The 15,384-nt window shown below is 38.6% G+C and overlaps 1 protein-coding gene across 1 annotated transcript in view; it reads right to left on the bottom strand.

The window, feature by feature from the left end:
- Positions 1 to 14,440, bottom strand: part of LOC107191906 (UNC93-like protein) — a 62,218-nt gene extending 47,778 nt beyond the window's left edge. The window contains exon 1 of the mRNA XM_015581050.1: positions 14,230 to 14,440. The gene's annotated coding sequence lies outside the window, so the exon portion shown is untranslated. The remainder of the gene's footprint in view (positions 1 to 14,229) is intronic.
- Positions 14,441 to 15,384: the final 944 nt, after the last annotated feature.

The following is a 15,384-nucleotide window of genomic DNA, read 5'->3' as shown; positions in this document are numbered from 1 at the left end:
CACGCCGTTAAATCGCTATTGCAAAATTATGAATCTGATACATATGTTATATCTTGTTACTTTGAAGTCGACAATACCAATACTATACAGACTTGTTTTTCACATTTTCTTCTTCAATCATTTACTTTTGGAGGGAATACTTAAACTTCTCAACTCTACCTCACATCAATGAAACTACAGATCCTTGCTGACAAAAGTTAGTATATTAACCAACGACAGAATTTGACGCACTTTTAAAACGAGTGTTGCACCGGTGCAACAATGAACGTTAAAGGGATAACTGGAAATTTACAAAAGCCCGAGTGTCCAATCACTTTAGTCACTAAAACAGCTAACTTTTCGGTCCATCAAACACGTGATCAAATGTTTTCAAACGTCGTTGTCTGCGTGTATGCATACTTGAATCTCCAATCCGGATGAAAGAGGCTTCAAACGGGCAAGAAAAATTAACAGGTTCGCCTGATGTATGCGTAATTAAGCGCCGGTCTCGACGTGGTGAATATACGTAAAACGCACTCCCACTTTTTTTTTCTATATATCGGTAGCACAGAAACACGGTTCGACTGACCCTGACTTACTTGAATACGATTCGGGCCCGCCGAAGAATAATCCTGCGAACAGAATACCCACCCTAACCAGTTTCCAACGACCTTCAACTCTGCGTTAACCGCGAATCTCGTTGTACTATTTTCTCCTTTTCGTGAAAACAAACGGGCGCCACGAAACGTGTCGTTCGATTTCGAGCGTGTCGTCGTGTCCCGTCGATAATTAGGTATTTCGTAACATGGACTACCGGGACGTAACTTTCGGCCATTTTCTTTTACTTCTTTCGCCGGGACGTAGCCAGCGGCGTCCGATGGAATTCAAAAACAAATAAGGAATTCGTGGCAAGAATGACATTGCAGAATTTTTCCAGAGATGCTGGCAACTCTTTGACCTCTCTAACCTCCTGTTAATTAGACAGTTTATTATTAACCCACGGAATATGGGGGGGGGGACTTTACGTCCACCATATTACTGAATTGCCTAAAGGTCCCATTTTGACAAGTTCTGTAGTTTTTGAAAAATTGACTCGTAAAACTGTTTATTTACAATAACTTGTTTGAAATTTTAACGAAATACTTTGTTTTCAATCTTTTATTCTCAGGTATGTTCAAAACGAAGCTTTTGTAAGAATGATCTATATGCATGGATATAAAAGAAGAAATCGTGACTGAGTGACTGATTTATTAACGCCCAGCTCTTACTGTTTAACCTAGGAACATGCAATTTTAGGAATAGCTTTCACTTAGAACGTAGGCATCTATTAAAAAAGGATTTTACGAAATTCAACCCCTAAAAGAGTGAAAAGAAGTAAAATGTATTTTCTGGGAATCTTTACTATCTCTTAGTCCCAATGAAATATCCCTCTGTTTCCTACTTTAAAATGCTACTTATTCAAAAGTCTGGAAAGTAATTTCAAGATTTTTTGTCATTCCATCTTCAAAGGTCGAAAAAGTGTCCGAATAAACGGGGATAAATTTAATAATACAATACAATACATATTTATTATTTATTTTTTTACTATTCAATTTAAAATTTTGTTTAAAACATTGGGTACTGTATGTCCGCCATATTACTGAATTGACTGAAGAATCCAATTTTGAAACAATTCTTCAAAAACTTCCCTAAATTTACGAGAAATATTAAGAAATTCTTATCAATGTATGTATCTCCCGTTTCTCAGCGTCACAGCATCAACTTTCAAACTTTCCTAACAAACGATGATTTCCTCGCGACCTTTCGAACATAAAGCTACGTCTTCACTGAAGCAGCACCGAGGAACTTTGTGTCACCTCTTATCGTTGAATATTCCAAAACATTTCCACCAAATACCAACTTACAGAAACATTTTGTCCACTCTGAAGTAACGTAATCCGGAGAACAGATTCGGATTTTCTTTCGTTTTCAAGGCTAACTTCTGTTGTCAGCAACAGAGACTCGAAGAAACCCAAGGAAACATTCGCAACGAGCGTCGAGACTTTTCCTAGAAACATGGACCATTAAAAATAGTTCGTCGTTGTTGCTTCAGTGAAGAAACAGCTTAATGGAACATCGGATTTTCTTTCGTTTTCAAGGCTAACTTCTGTTGCCAGCAACAGAGACTCGAAGAAACCCAAAGAAACATTCGCAACGAGCGTCGAGACTTTTCCCAGAAACATGGACCATTAAAAATAGTTCGTCGTTGTTTGCTTCAGTGAAGAAACAGCTTAATGGAACGCGAGATTCTGTTTCAGGCAAGGAAAAGAAGGCAGTTTGAAAAATCAATTTCTTAACGACGATCCGCGGAGCTTCATCCGGAAAAGCCAGCGGCAGCTTATTCGGTGATTACCCAGTTGGGGCAGGTTTCCTATCTTGACTGGCAAGCTTTCTTATTCCCGGAATGCGCATAAAGAAAAAAAAAATTGCATACAAACGCGATTCTGAGAATGCCAGTAAAAGAAGCTAATCGTTATTCGCGATTATCAGTCGCCCTGGGAAACCGGCCGGCCGGCGCTAATAACGGCCTGAAAACGTCTTTTCCGCCGGTCCGCGGACTCGCATTACGTATTACGACGATGTAACAAAACATTAACAACCGTCGAATAAACATAGGCGACGCGCGGAGGCGTGCGCGGACTTGAAATTAATTGGAGTGCAAACATGTGCGCACTGGTACACGGAGGTCAAGGTTCGATAAACGGCTTGGCTGGTATTCAAAATTTCCCCGTCGTGTTTCCTAGGCGTCGTCGCTTTTCTCTTCTGGGGAATAGAAACACGCCGTGAGCCGCTTACATCATCCCCAACCACAGTAAACACTATGAAATAGGCATTTTAATTTGGAATGAGCATGAGAAATAATTATTTGAGATAATTGTTTTTCAGAACTAGATTTTCAATATTGTTATTTAGAAATAAAAATATTATCGATTCGTTTGAAATAATAGCTATTTCAAATAATGAAGTGTTTTGTTGTTTTTGTATTTCAAAGGCAAACGAAACAATACTCAAAGTAATATGCAACAGAAAGATATTATTTTAAGAAATTTTTACAGTAATTTGCTTTCATCTAATATTATCGCGAAAGAAAGTAATCGTTCCACTGGTGTGGAAGATGAAAAAGGGGTGGTACTTTTCAGAAAAATGTCAATAAACCGAACTCAGACCTAAATAGTCATTTGATACAGGTTCGAGGAACAATTTCATAATTATTTCTAAGAATTATTTCAAATGATTAGAAAATAAAATAACGTGTTATTTGAAATAATATTTCAAGTAAAGTTATTTCAAACGTGATCACAACTATGGAAATAATTATGAAATAAAATAGCATGTTATTTGAAATAATATTTCAAATTAATATCATTTGAGAAGTGCCCAGGTCTTCTTTGAAAATGTAAAGAAATAAAATGAAATTATTTTATTTCACTTCATACGTCATTTAAATATTTACCAATTAATTCACATACGATTCCATCAGAATTTTTAATATTTTTTTTGTGGAAACATATAAATCTTTAATTTATGAATCCCTTGCGCTCTGAGTCTTGCAATTCGCAGGATGGTTGTATGTCGTCGTAACTGAGGTAGTCGAGTTCAAAGGGTTAAATGGTAATGTAAACTAATAGAATTTTATACTTAATGAAAATAGTAAAAGACTTGTAACGTTATTTTACGTTTTCGTAGTTTCATTCGAATGTAAAATCATTGTCACAATCCAGTAGATTCAGTCGTTTGTGTTCTACATACTGATCGAGAATATAAAGTGCATTAAAATTACAAACTATTAAATTTAAGTATTCAAATACAGATTTTTATGGGCTAAACTACAAGAACTGGAGTCGAACGGAGATTCTTTTATGTGGTTTACTGTTCAAATAAAGTAAAAACCTCTTCAAAATTTATGAAACTCTTAAGTACAGTGAATCTGGAAAATCGTGTATAGTATAAATCCATAAAATCCACAGTCTCATAATAACATAAGTTTGTAAGTTATTCTTTTATACCATAATAAGCCTCTAATAATAAAAAAGAATCAACATCATCGATGAAGAGTTGCATCTACTAAACCGATGAAATCTAAGGCACTGAATAATAATATAACATTATAAAATAACATAAATACATTGTGTTTCTTGTCGAACTTCGTTGTTCATGACGCACAGTCTACGTGAATAAAAAACCGTGGAAGTCGCGTACTGCGCGTGAGAAAGCAATTAAGTTTAATTTTCAAAGCGACCCGTAATTACCCTACAATTTTATTGTTAGTGGGACGCATTTTTTTCTATCCATGACTAACACGTGATCAGACAAACCACCGATACCAGTAAAAGCCAGAAACTGATATTTAAACGAAGGACTGAAGATCGAAGTCAGCTAACACGACACGAGGGACAAAAAAAATGGAACGGAATCACGAGCTCACGAAGGGAAAAAAACCAAACAGTGGACAAGAAGGAATGAGATCCCATACCAGAAAACCGTCGATCGTTGATGGTCGAAGTACAGTTAGATCGGTAACTTCGTACTTCGAGTCGCACCGCCCGAAGCAGGCAGCCTCTCCTTCGGCGAAGGCCACCGTCGACCGTTTTTCCTCTCAATTTCTTCTGTCGTAAGAAAGAAATTACTAGTCGAACACAGTTGAAGTTACCGGTGTGCACGGTTACCTTGTCGTTTTTCCGTCGCTTTTCCGATTTTTTCATTCGAAAGTAACGACACACCTCGACTCACATTTCTTTTTTTCTTTCTTTTTCTCGATCCGAGAAACACTGGCAGTCCTCGAGTCACGAACCGACTGATATCGGCGGTGGCAATAATTTTTCCCGTCTGGTGGCCGTGCTGTGTGTTTTCGAAAATCTCTGCATTTGTTTTGCAACGGTACGTGGTCACCCGTATACACCGCTGTAAATACGGATAAAGGTGACCCGAATGATGCAAGAACCGAGACTGCGTTTCTGTTATTGTTGGGCTCGAACAATACATTCGAAGCCACCTCTCGTCTAAGGCGGGAACAGTCGAATAGGCCGAGAAGATTCGTGGAAACTCGTATAGGGGACACTTGTAGTCCGTATTATACGAGCTGGTAGAAAAAATAAAATGGACGTGAATGGGGTAAGGAGGAATATAATAAACTTAGAAACCTTCCAAACGAATGAAGAATATTAAAGTCATGAATTAGTGAAGTTGTCGACTTTTGCTCTTACTAGTTTCCCTCAATGGTCACTAATCTTGGTAACTGCCATTCAGTTTAAGTGTTATTACTGTTATTTCATTATTGTTGGATCATTTTTTACTGTCCACGTTTAAAAGTTTATATAGTATTTCAATTAGGACTGCGCTCAGCCGAGATAATAACTAAAAAGAAAAAATAACTAGGCAATCTAATCGAAATTCCAGCAAATTCCCTAGGTGTACTAATCTTGCGACTGAAAAAAAGTACAAACATCGAAAAGCGCATAACGTTAAATAAAACGCTTCGTTGGCGAATGCGATATTCGTTGATCCGTTTATCACCGATGAAATTCCCGCGAATTTCGAAAATACATATATTCAACCGCCGTCGACATGCTGCGAAAAAAAAAGTTTCGCGAACCGAAGGCTTCACCCATTTAAGGTAAGTGCGCCTAAATGAACGTGCACGACGAAAATTGTCTTATCTGAATGGCATTCCGCGGGCTGCATTCCTGAAGGCATATATGCAAAAGATCCGTTTCGCATTGAACGCCTTTATCGACGTGTCGGAATACATAAATGTACGCGTATACAACGATATCACGAATCTTATATTCCACGTAGCTGTTATCCACGCGGCAAGGTGTGCCCGTGAATATATGTGTACACGTTGCATAGGTCCGTGATCCAAAAATAGGTGTTCATTCAAACGACCGAACATGCGAACGATACTCGTCGAAATGACCCGTGAATCGTCATATTAAGTGGACCTCCTGAGTAATTCACTGTTGTTTTTTACAAACTGGGAATTTGTCGACAAGAAACGCAAGAAAAGTCTTTCCTCTGGCACTAGTCCCACGGATGATTTATACCTGTTTCTATGGGATCGATAGAAATGACAGCTTCTTGCAAATATACTAACTCCTGTATTCTCATATTGCAATAAAAGTTAGGAAACACCGGAGAAAATGCACTGTTGTAACATTTTTACGAACCAGATACTTTCATTGCTTCGGTAGTTCCAGTGTTCAATAATATTCATCGTTGTTCTCCCACATGCGATACCACGTTTATCAAGCACAAGGGCGGGAAAGGACACTGAACCTAACCTACAAACGGTATATCTATTTATTTATCGCACAGACGAAACCCGTATGAAATACCAAAAGACGACACGATGTAGCAGTGTAAAATTGCATTTAATATTAATTACGATTAAGTAAAGATGAAAATGTTAGTGACAAAAGAAACAAGAAGGAAAGAACGGTATTTACTTACATTCATATTGATATTAAAAAGGGTTGAACACGGAAGAGGAAGTTAATGACAGAAAGATGAGAGAAGAAAGAACAATGTAAACTTAATGAAGTAGAACGATATATAGTAGATGATACTAGATTACAAGGAACAATCATCCCATATGATGTTATCGTACGCTAACGTTTCGAATGAGTTGACAGAGACAGAAACTGAGCCCGCCAATGTTGCCATCTCGTGAGAAAACGAAATAGTGGATCGCTCATTTGGCGTAACTGATAATTTTCGATCTAGGAATCTGTCACTCATAGCACGCGGTGGCACACCTTGCAGGACACCCTGTATGTATATGTATATACACGCCGGATTAGAAAGTCTTCGGGAACGATCGACTCGTAAATGCTTCAATCGTTTCACAACGAAATGCTCCAAGGCGCAAGCGTGCCGTCTACTATGCAGCCTTTACCCGTGTCCAGCCTTGGAGTTACGGTCTCGTAATGCGGCGATCATCTTTCCGACGAAAGCACGATTACAAAAACGAGAAGAAACCACAACAGATTTCCACCGTAAACAACCATTCCCCCGAACGAGTTGAATCCGTGAAATACGGTTCAATGAATGCACACACCCATGAAAACGCTCTTTGATCATCGGAATGTGCCGAATTTTTCACATCGATTTCTCGGTCGTGGACCACTAAAGAACAACGTTGTTCCTATTCGATATCGAGCTGTAAACAATTTTGTACAGTAGAATGTAGAACACTTGAAGAAATAGACTTTGCCACGAAAAAATTTGTGTACTTAATTCATCGAAAAACTTAAACGACTCCGTATGCTAAAAGCTGCTCGCGAGCCTGTAATAGAGACTACGATGAATCTCGCATTGTTAGATTAGTAAATGCATTTTTAGAGTAATACTTGTCGAATTTAATAAATGATAGATTTTAGAACCAGATCTACTATCAGATCAGGTTATTGATCTTACTTTCTTGGATATTATGGAATATTTATGGACGCTTGTCTAACGATCAACGTGGTAAATGGCTGATGATTGTACATCAAGTAATACTTTATCACACAGATTTTCCTTGAAAAATAGCGAATACAGAGGTCCTGATACAATTTATGAAATGATCTTTGATTCCTCACTCGAAACTTTCTATCTAGATGGCGAATTCGCCCAGATCAGCTCTCAATAACTTTTTTGCCCATCGTGTGTTTAAATATCTCAAACAAATTCTCGACTATTTGCCTTTCGCCACTTTCGTCTTCCGACTTTTTAGATCGAGCGCGAACAACGTCTTTAAAAATCTGTTTCCAAAGAAGCACAATAGGTTCATCGACTACACGTCCGATGTTGTCGAGCAACGCATATAAAACAAGTTTTTTATGCTCCGGCTCGTAAATCTGCTTAAACGAACCGCACTGCGTCTTATTTTTACCGACTACGTTTGCCACGTTGGTTTCAACGAGGTCTACGATCGAGCAACGAGGTGAAGGTACCGATGTAAACACCGATTAGCCGGCGTTGGGCAGGCTTTGGTGCGGGAAAACGGTGTTGGTAACCGATTAATAATTAATTTGGAACGATGAAGAAACTGGAGAACCAGTGTCTTTTTATAATAATTTACAGGGGACCAGATTCGACGAGAAATGATTAACCCCTTCTCTGAATGTCGTGCCTCTTTGTGTGTCTTCTTCTGTCAATGACATTTATCAATTCGTTCAATCTTTGTAACATCGGTTGTAAGCGTACGAATAATAATTGTATTGTAAAAATAGTTACATAGAACAGAATTGATTAAAAGTAAATGGGAATTATCGGCGGTGTATGGATTGTTCAATCGACTCCTCTGAGTCGGCCATTTTGACGGAATTATACAAAATGGACCCTGTAGCATTTTTCAATCAGAAGCCAAAGTCTCGGTATTCATGTATGTATCTACGATGAATGCAAATCGTACGAAGTAAATACAATGACCCTGAATGAAACGTGCTGTTAGAAAAACTGATAACCATGTGAAAATTCGTTTAATTCATACAAACGAGTACTTAGTTACCAGCTTGGTTTCAAGAGAAGCTAATATTTTACAAAACTTCTTATTTCGTTACCTTATTCTGGCATAAACATTGCCTACAAATAACATTTATCAAACATCTCCTCTAATTTTGTAATAACTTCTCAAATTTTCCTTGTTCAGTATTATTATCTTTGTTAACTAATTCATGCTTAATCCCCGCTTAATTAATGCTTGACCGTCCCGACACAACCGTAGTCATCATTACATCTTTCATGACATTGTAATTATTTCAATATCTTACAGAGTAACAACCATGTTTCTTTCTCAAATCGGTTCATTCCTACGACACCATATAATTAACGTTAGTCTATTATATATTATCCACTACCACAAATAAAATTTTCATTTACTCGTAAATGTTGTACTTTTCGCGTTAACAATTTCTAACTTTTTTACCTTACTTGTTGGAAAACTATTTTTACACGCATATAGAGATTATTTATTACCCGATCGAATATTTAATCACACGCAAACGTAATGAAAATGTATAAATTTCAGCCACGGATGAAACCGACCCTGCTCATCGCGTCTCTCTGATCCAATTCGTCCCCCAAGGTTCAATCAACTGACATTAGAATCTTCGCAGGGATGACCAGTTTTAGTAACAGTACCCGACCCGTTGAGAAACGTCGCATGCACAAAAATGGAAACTTTCCTGAAGCGTGCGCGGCCGTGTTTAACAATCGTTTGGCGATCACGTCTATCGTGAATGGCGGGCTCGTGAGTAATCTGTAGAAACACAAAATCGTCGTGTCCCGCGAGTTGTATGCATGTGTTTCGTGAGGTGTTCCGCGACAGAAAGCTTAACAACAGATTAAATAACGCGTCATTGTTTCCGTTATCGTTTAGAGCTACCATGTTTCCACAACTGTTGCTGGGTAAACAGCCATGATCGCCGTGGAATTTACTGTAAAACCAAACTTCTATTCTCGCTATGATTCGTAGCCAAGAAACCATTAATGGAACCAGGGCTCCGGGTAGATTACGCGACGTAGATTTTCACGTTGCTGGAAACAAGCAATATCAATCGAGCAGCGTCGAATTCGAGCCGATCGGGCTCATCGGAGCCGTCCGTTATCCCGTGTCCTCTATCTTTGTACTCCAAACAGGACGGACGATAGAGGATCGACGATAAGGACGCGGGTCGATTGGACGATTATGGGTTTTCCAAAGGCAGAGTTGAACACAATTTTGTTCAAATAATACATAGTGAAAAGCTGCAATATCTAAGGGCGTCATCCTGAGCTTTCGACAGTTAGTGAGATTAAATAATTGTTTGGCAAATGTTGATTCATTCAAGAAGTACTATATTACTATAAAAATTGGTATTTCCACCTTTAACCTTTTGGGTACATTTGACGAGTGAGACTCGTCATCTGTTTACTTGGGCAAAGTTACGGTGGACGAGTCTGACTCGTCATCTGAATTTAAGAAGCAGGCGTTGTTCTTGTTCTATATGAATATTTCTATTTTGTTTCATTTATATATTTATTTATATTTTGTAACTAAAATGCTGTTTTAAAAATATATTTATATCACCAATATAAGTATATTCCGAATAAAATATATTACTTTTACATATTAATCCATATAGCGACAAATTAAATCCGTCCCATGGGCATAAAAATCTTCAAATAATTCAGTACTCAAAGGGTTAAACGATTAAAAGTGATAGAGTACTTTTTTAAAATCTTTCATTCGTTATTTGAAACTCTTTGTCTAGATAATGAATTCGCCCATCTCTGTTCCAGTCATTAAACAGGACGGATTTTAGAGGATCTCGGATAAAGGACGCCCGTTGATTGGTCGATTTTAAACTGGTCCGAATCGTCAAACGGGATGGAAGGTATAAAGATCACCAATCAAAACCAACGTCCATTGACAGGATTTTGAGCTAACCCGAGTCTGTCACCAACAGAAGATAAAAACACGTCGATCGGTCGATTTTCAGCCGGTCCGAGTCATCGAACAACACGAAAGATAAAGGATCGGTGATAAAGAGTCACCGATCAATGTTTCCCATAGAAATGAAATCTTTTTTTTTCCCCAAAGATAAACCGCCGCAGCTGCGCACGGGAACTAGAACCATTATGCTTGCTCGTTTACATTCCTGCGTTGTGTGTCATTTCGTCGCAATTATGCATTATACACCGCGATTGCGGCGGGGGAGTGAGTTTTTCCTCGAACGGAACGAACGTTCATCGATCATAGTGCAGGATTTACATATAAAGAGTGAAATGGCAATTAATCCTCGAGGTAAACCGTTACAATGTTTCCCTTTTTCTGGAACACGTGCATATTGCGGTTTCATTGTGATGTTCAACTTCGATCGGTACGATCGAAGGAATTTAAACATTACATCTTAATTCTGTTCGTCCCATTGACCAACGGTCTTGGTCGCTTTTTGTCCATTAACTGTTAATAAATTCGACTAATTCGTGTTTTATGTTGTTCTTGACGGTCTATAATTACTAGACTTCCGACATTTACAGAAATGGACGTTTTTTTATGGGCAAATTCAGAGAAACCGAAGACAGATCAAATTTTATTTCATGTATCGATAGAGTCAGTAGAATACAAATGAGAAACAGTTGTATGGAATTTTACGAAACTTGGTATATTATTTATGACTGAATATTTTTTTAATCATTAATGTATAGATATTCTTAGTTTAATAATTACTAATTTACGGTGCGAGGATTATAATCTGTTTCAATATCCGTTTAACCTTGATACTTAAGTGTCGTTAACATAAGATTTCGTATAATTATAGTATATGATACCTTCTCACGGCGTTATCGATATTTCTCAAGCTTGAAAGTTTAGACAAACACATTAATAAATTTCTGCAATGAGAATCTGAAGTATACAATCACGTGACGTGTTATAACTCAAATGTAATACCTGTATGAATTTTCATTCAAGATACGAGTTGGCACTGTTGATTAAACCTTGCAACGACTAAATTACGACGGATGCAAAAGAGTCTTCTAATAAAAAATCAATTTAAAAAAAACACTGATTCCTAAAAACGACACAGTACTTTAACTATTCTAAATCTTTTTCGACCCAATAATAATGTCATTATTTATTATTAATTTCAGATTCATTTCTATTTCACTTGAAGCGTTAAATTTTCCTCTTTTATATCACCTACAACGCAACAGACCGTAAAACATATTTAGAATCGTGCATAAATTTTTTAGTAGAACCCGTAACTCTGTTTCCTATCGCAAAAACCAACACACTTTAAATTGAGAGCGGCTTCTACAATATTACTATTATTTCTAGTATTCTTAACTATTAATAATAGTATTGTAAATTATTAACAATATTATAAAACAAAATTTGTATTTTATTACGAACTAATTCACTCGCAAGAAGAAAGTACCACAAACAATATCGACAACTGGATTTTATGCATCTACGCCATATTGGAAATGGAAAACTGACATAAGGAAACTTGGGTTTTATTATGTGTAATAACATTATAACGGGAATTATTATATGTAACTGTGATGAAAGCAAAACAGTTATCAAATGGCATTAGACGTTTTCAAAATGATAAAATGTTCTTGTGAATCATTTACATGTTATGTAATATATACAAAACTACGATAAAATATTTATTTGGTAATTTTTCAATACTTCGGGAATGAAAGGGTTAATATCCCCTAGACCAGGCATGCCGAACCTATGGCACGCGTGTCAGAGATGGCACATACGAAAATGTTCCTAGCACGTGAACCATTTACCAGTAATATCATTTTATACGCTTATAAATTATTCAGATTTTTTTAATTATTATAATATGTACAAGTGAATATTATTTTCCGTAATAAATTTTATAAAAGATGGTTTAAGAAACAGAATGCCTGATGGATCGAGTGCGGCGTGTATCTTATTAAAGGTGATGAAATATGAACCTAACATGAAGCATTTGACACCCAATGTACATATAACAGTAAAAAGCTCAAATAAATCATTGATATTGATTTCTATACGACAACATTTAGTGGTAAATTATGAGCTCATCTTTATGAAATTCTATATTAATTTTGAAAAGTATCCCAATAACATTCTGCAATAATTAATTTTTTATTAAATTTTTCCCCTACTTGAAAATTGCCCGACACGTCAGCAACTCAATAAACAACAAACAAACAACAATTCGCTACCACTATTCCTTTCAGACTCTCAGTAATTTTATAATACAGTAAATCCTCGATGAGTGATCGAAGGCTCCTCGACACTGACACGAATAGGATCCCAGGTGTAACACTGACTTTTTAATGAGGTTTAGCACACTGAGGATCCTTCGAACACTCATCGATGATACTGTACACTGCATATTCGATTAATGTCCAGATATTTATGAGCAAGAGTGTATATACCAACTGGTACCAGGCTATAAGTCTGCAAAACATCGAATTTGTTTCCGTTACAATTCCCATGCGCGAACGTGACGGATCGCGGTTTCTTCCGGAGTACGAAATCGTGACTCCGGATTTTCATGAAATCGCGTGTGTGTGCACAGTTTCGCAAACAATCACCCGCGACACGCCGATTTCTTATCAAATATGTCTGGCCGATTCTCGAATATTCCCGTGGTAACTCGGCGACGTCGTCGTGTTAAATACAGTAAATCCTCGATGAGTGTTCGAAGGCTCCTCGGCACTGACAAAGAAAGACCTTCAGGTGTACCGTTGACCTTTTAATGAGGTTGAGCACAGTGATAGAGTTTGAAATTCTGAAGCTAATGATATTTATTTTAGCCGCATATGGCCTTTAGTTTATGAAATATTTAATCTTCAGTACAGAGGATCCTTGGAACACTCATCAAAGATTTACTGTACACGGACCCGAATCGAGAGCGTCCCGTGACCACTAGACGATCGTAAAAATTCAATGAAAACCCGCCCGGTGTCCGCGAGTGGGACACACCGAGGTTGCGATTCGGTTCGAAATACCGTTAACCCATCGTCGAATTCGGTGATCCTCGAGATCCCGTGCGAACCTGATCGGATTCACATTGTGTTACACAGCGACCATAACTACATATCGTTCATTTGCTCTAACAATGACACAACCCAATATTTGCACTTTTTGAGTTATTAGTATTTACAAAGACGGTTGTTATCTGTACTTTTTATCAGTTGAATCCTGTGAATAAGAGCTTCCAAAACTCACCACGTCAGGACCAGTCATTTTAATATGAATAGCGATCAAAACATTCAAATTAGTTTTTCCTAAAATCATGACTTTTGAACGATATATCCCGACAGATCTTTTCTAATTGTCCCAGTGGTGTTAGTTGATAAATTTGGATTTACAAACGACCCCACACGACTCCTGTCGCTGTGGATTTCGCGTCACGCTCGTTCCTCAACCTATCCGCCGTCTGGTGTGTACATTCCGTGTATGTTGGTATATGTATCCCCGATTTCTCGCGGCGACGTTTTCCACGTTGACTTCGACCGAATACCGATACACGACGGCACGAAATGAATGAGGCCGACAGTGATAAATATTAAGTAACTGTGCATACACACCGGCTGTGTTAAACGTGGACAACCGATACGTTCGGTGAAACGATAAAAGAAAAAAAAAACCGAACACATTTACAGAGGCTGTTTCTAAACACATTCGAACGACACGAGGAAATAATAATAGGTACGGATAATATTAAAAACACTTACGTTTTAACGGTACTGGGATCCTTTCAGCCAGAGGACGATCTTGACCCTCTTCTTGTCTCCGGTGTCCTCTAATTTCCTTCGACACCGTTGTAATCTCTTCTCCCGTGTGTATATACGAACAGGTTTGCACGCGATATCGATCCTCTCGACAACAAAAAAACGCTTCGACCGATTTCTTTTTTATACCCGACGAACAAGCACTTTCTTCTTTCTCCGTGTAATCTTCTTTTTCTTCTTCTTCTTCGTAGTCTCGCTTTTTTTCTTTTTTCTTCGTTAAATCGGATAAACGTCGAATGGACCCGAGCCCGACGGACCGACACAACCAGGGGGACCACGAACGGACCGCGACCAACTGGCACACACACCCGACGTCGACGTGCAGGTGGGCGATTTCTTGTGTCCCCGGGTGGTAAGGGAAAAACAAATATATGTATACGAGAGGCAAAAAGAGAGAGAGAAAAAAAGGAGAGAGACAGAAGCGGAGGAGAAGAAAAAACGTGTCGAGTTCAACTACATCCGAACAGTTCGGGGGTTCGGAGACAACTGAGCCTCTTCTACCGTGTACGGACTTTGGAATCGGTGAGCGGTTCGGTTCGGTTCGGTTCGCCGACTCACAACTTCTCTCTCGGAGTTGTTCACGAGCCCCGGTCGTCGTCGTCGTCGTGATCGTTGTTTTCTCTGTCTCTCGATACTCAAACGGTTACACACCAAGTGCACGGGTAATACACGCGCGCGCGTTCTACCTTCGCGACGAGCACGCTGGTTTGCTTCTGTTCCTCCTGTTTCGCCTTCTGCTCCTTTTTGTTCCTCCTGCCCCCATGACTTTTCTGTATTACTAGCCGCGCCTCGCCTCGTCTCGCCACGCCACGCTGTAGAAACGAATATTTGCACACGCACGTGTCTCGCGACTTTGTTCAATGAAAATGGTACAATGAAAATCGTGCGTTCGCATCACTCACCCCTCTTAGCCGTTAACACCCCCTCAGCCGCGGTTCGCCCCTGGATGAATGGCCATACAAGCGCGCACGCGAATGGCAGGTTGCGACTATATAAAGTCGATGGGCAAGATATTGTGTCCTCGTAAAATCATTAAGTTGTAAAACTACCCCCATTGCGGTAGCCGAAACTGTCATTTGAAACGGTTAAGCCTGTTCA

This window comes from Dufourea novaeangliae, unplaced genomic scaffold (assembly GCF_001272555.1).
Source record: "Dufourea novaeangliae isolate 0120121106 unplaced genomic scaffold, ASM127255v1 scaffold248, whole genome shotgun sequence".
Taxonomy (NCBI): domain Eukaryota; kingdom Metazoa; phylum Arthropoda; class Insecta; order Hymenoptera; family Halictidae; genus Dufourea; species Dufourea novaeangliae.
The sequence above is the reverse complement of the archived record's forward strand: the minus strand, read 5'-3'. Positions and strand labels throughout refer to the sequence as shown.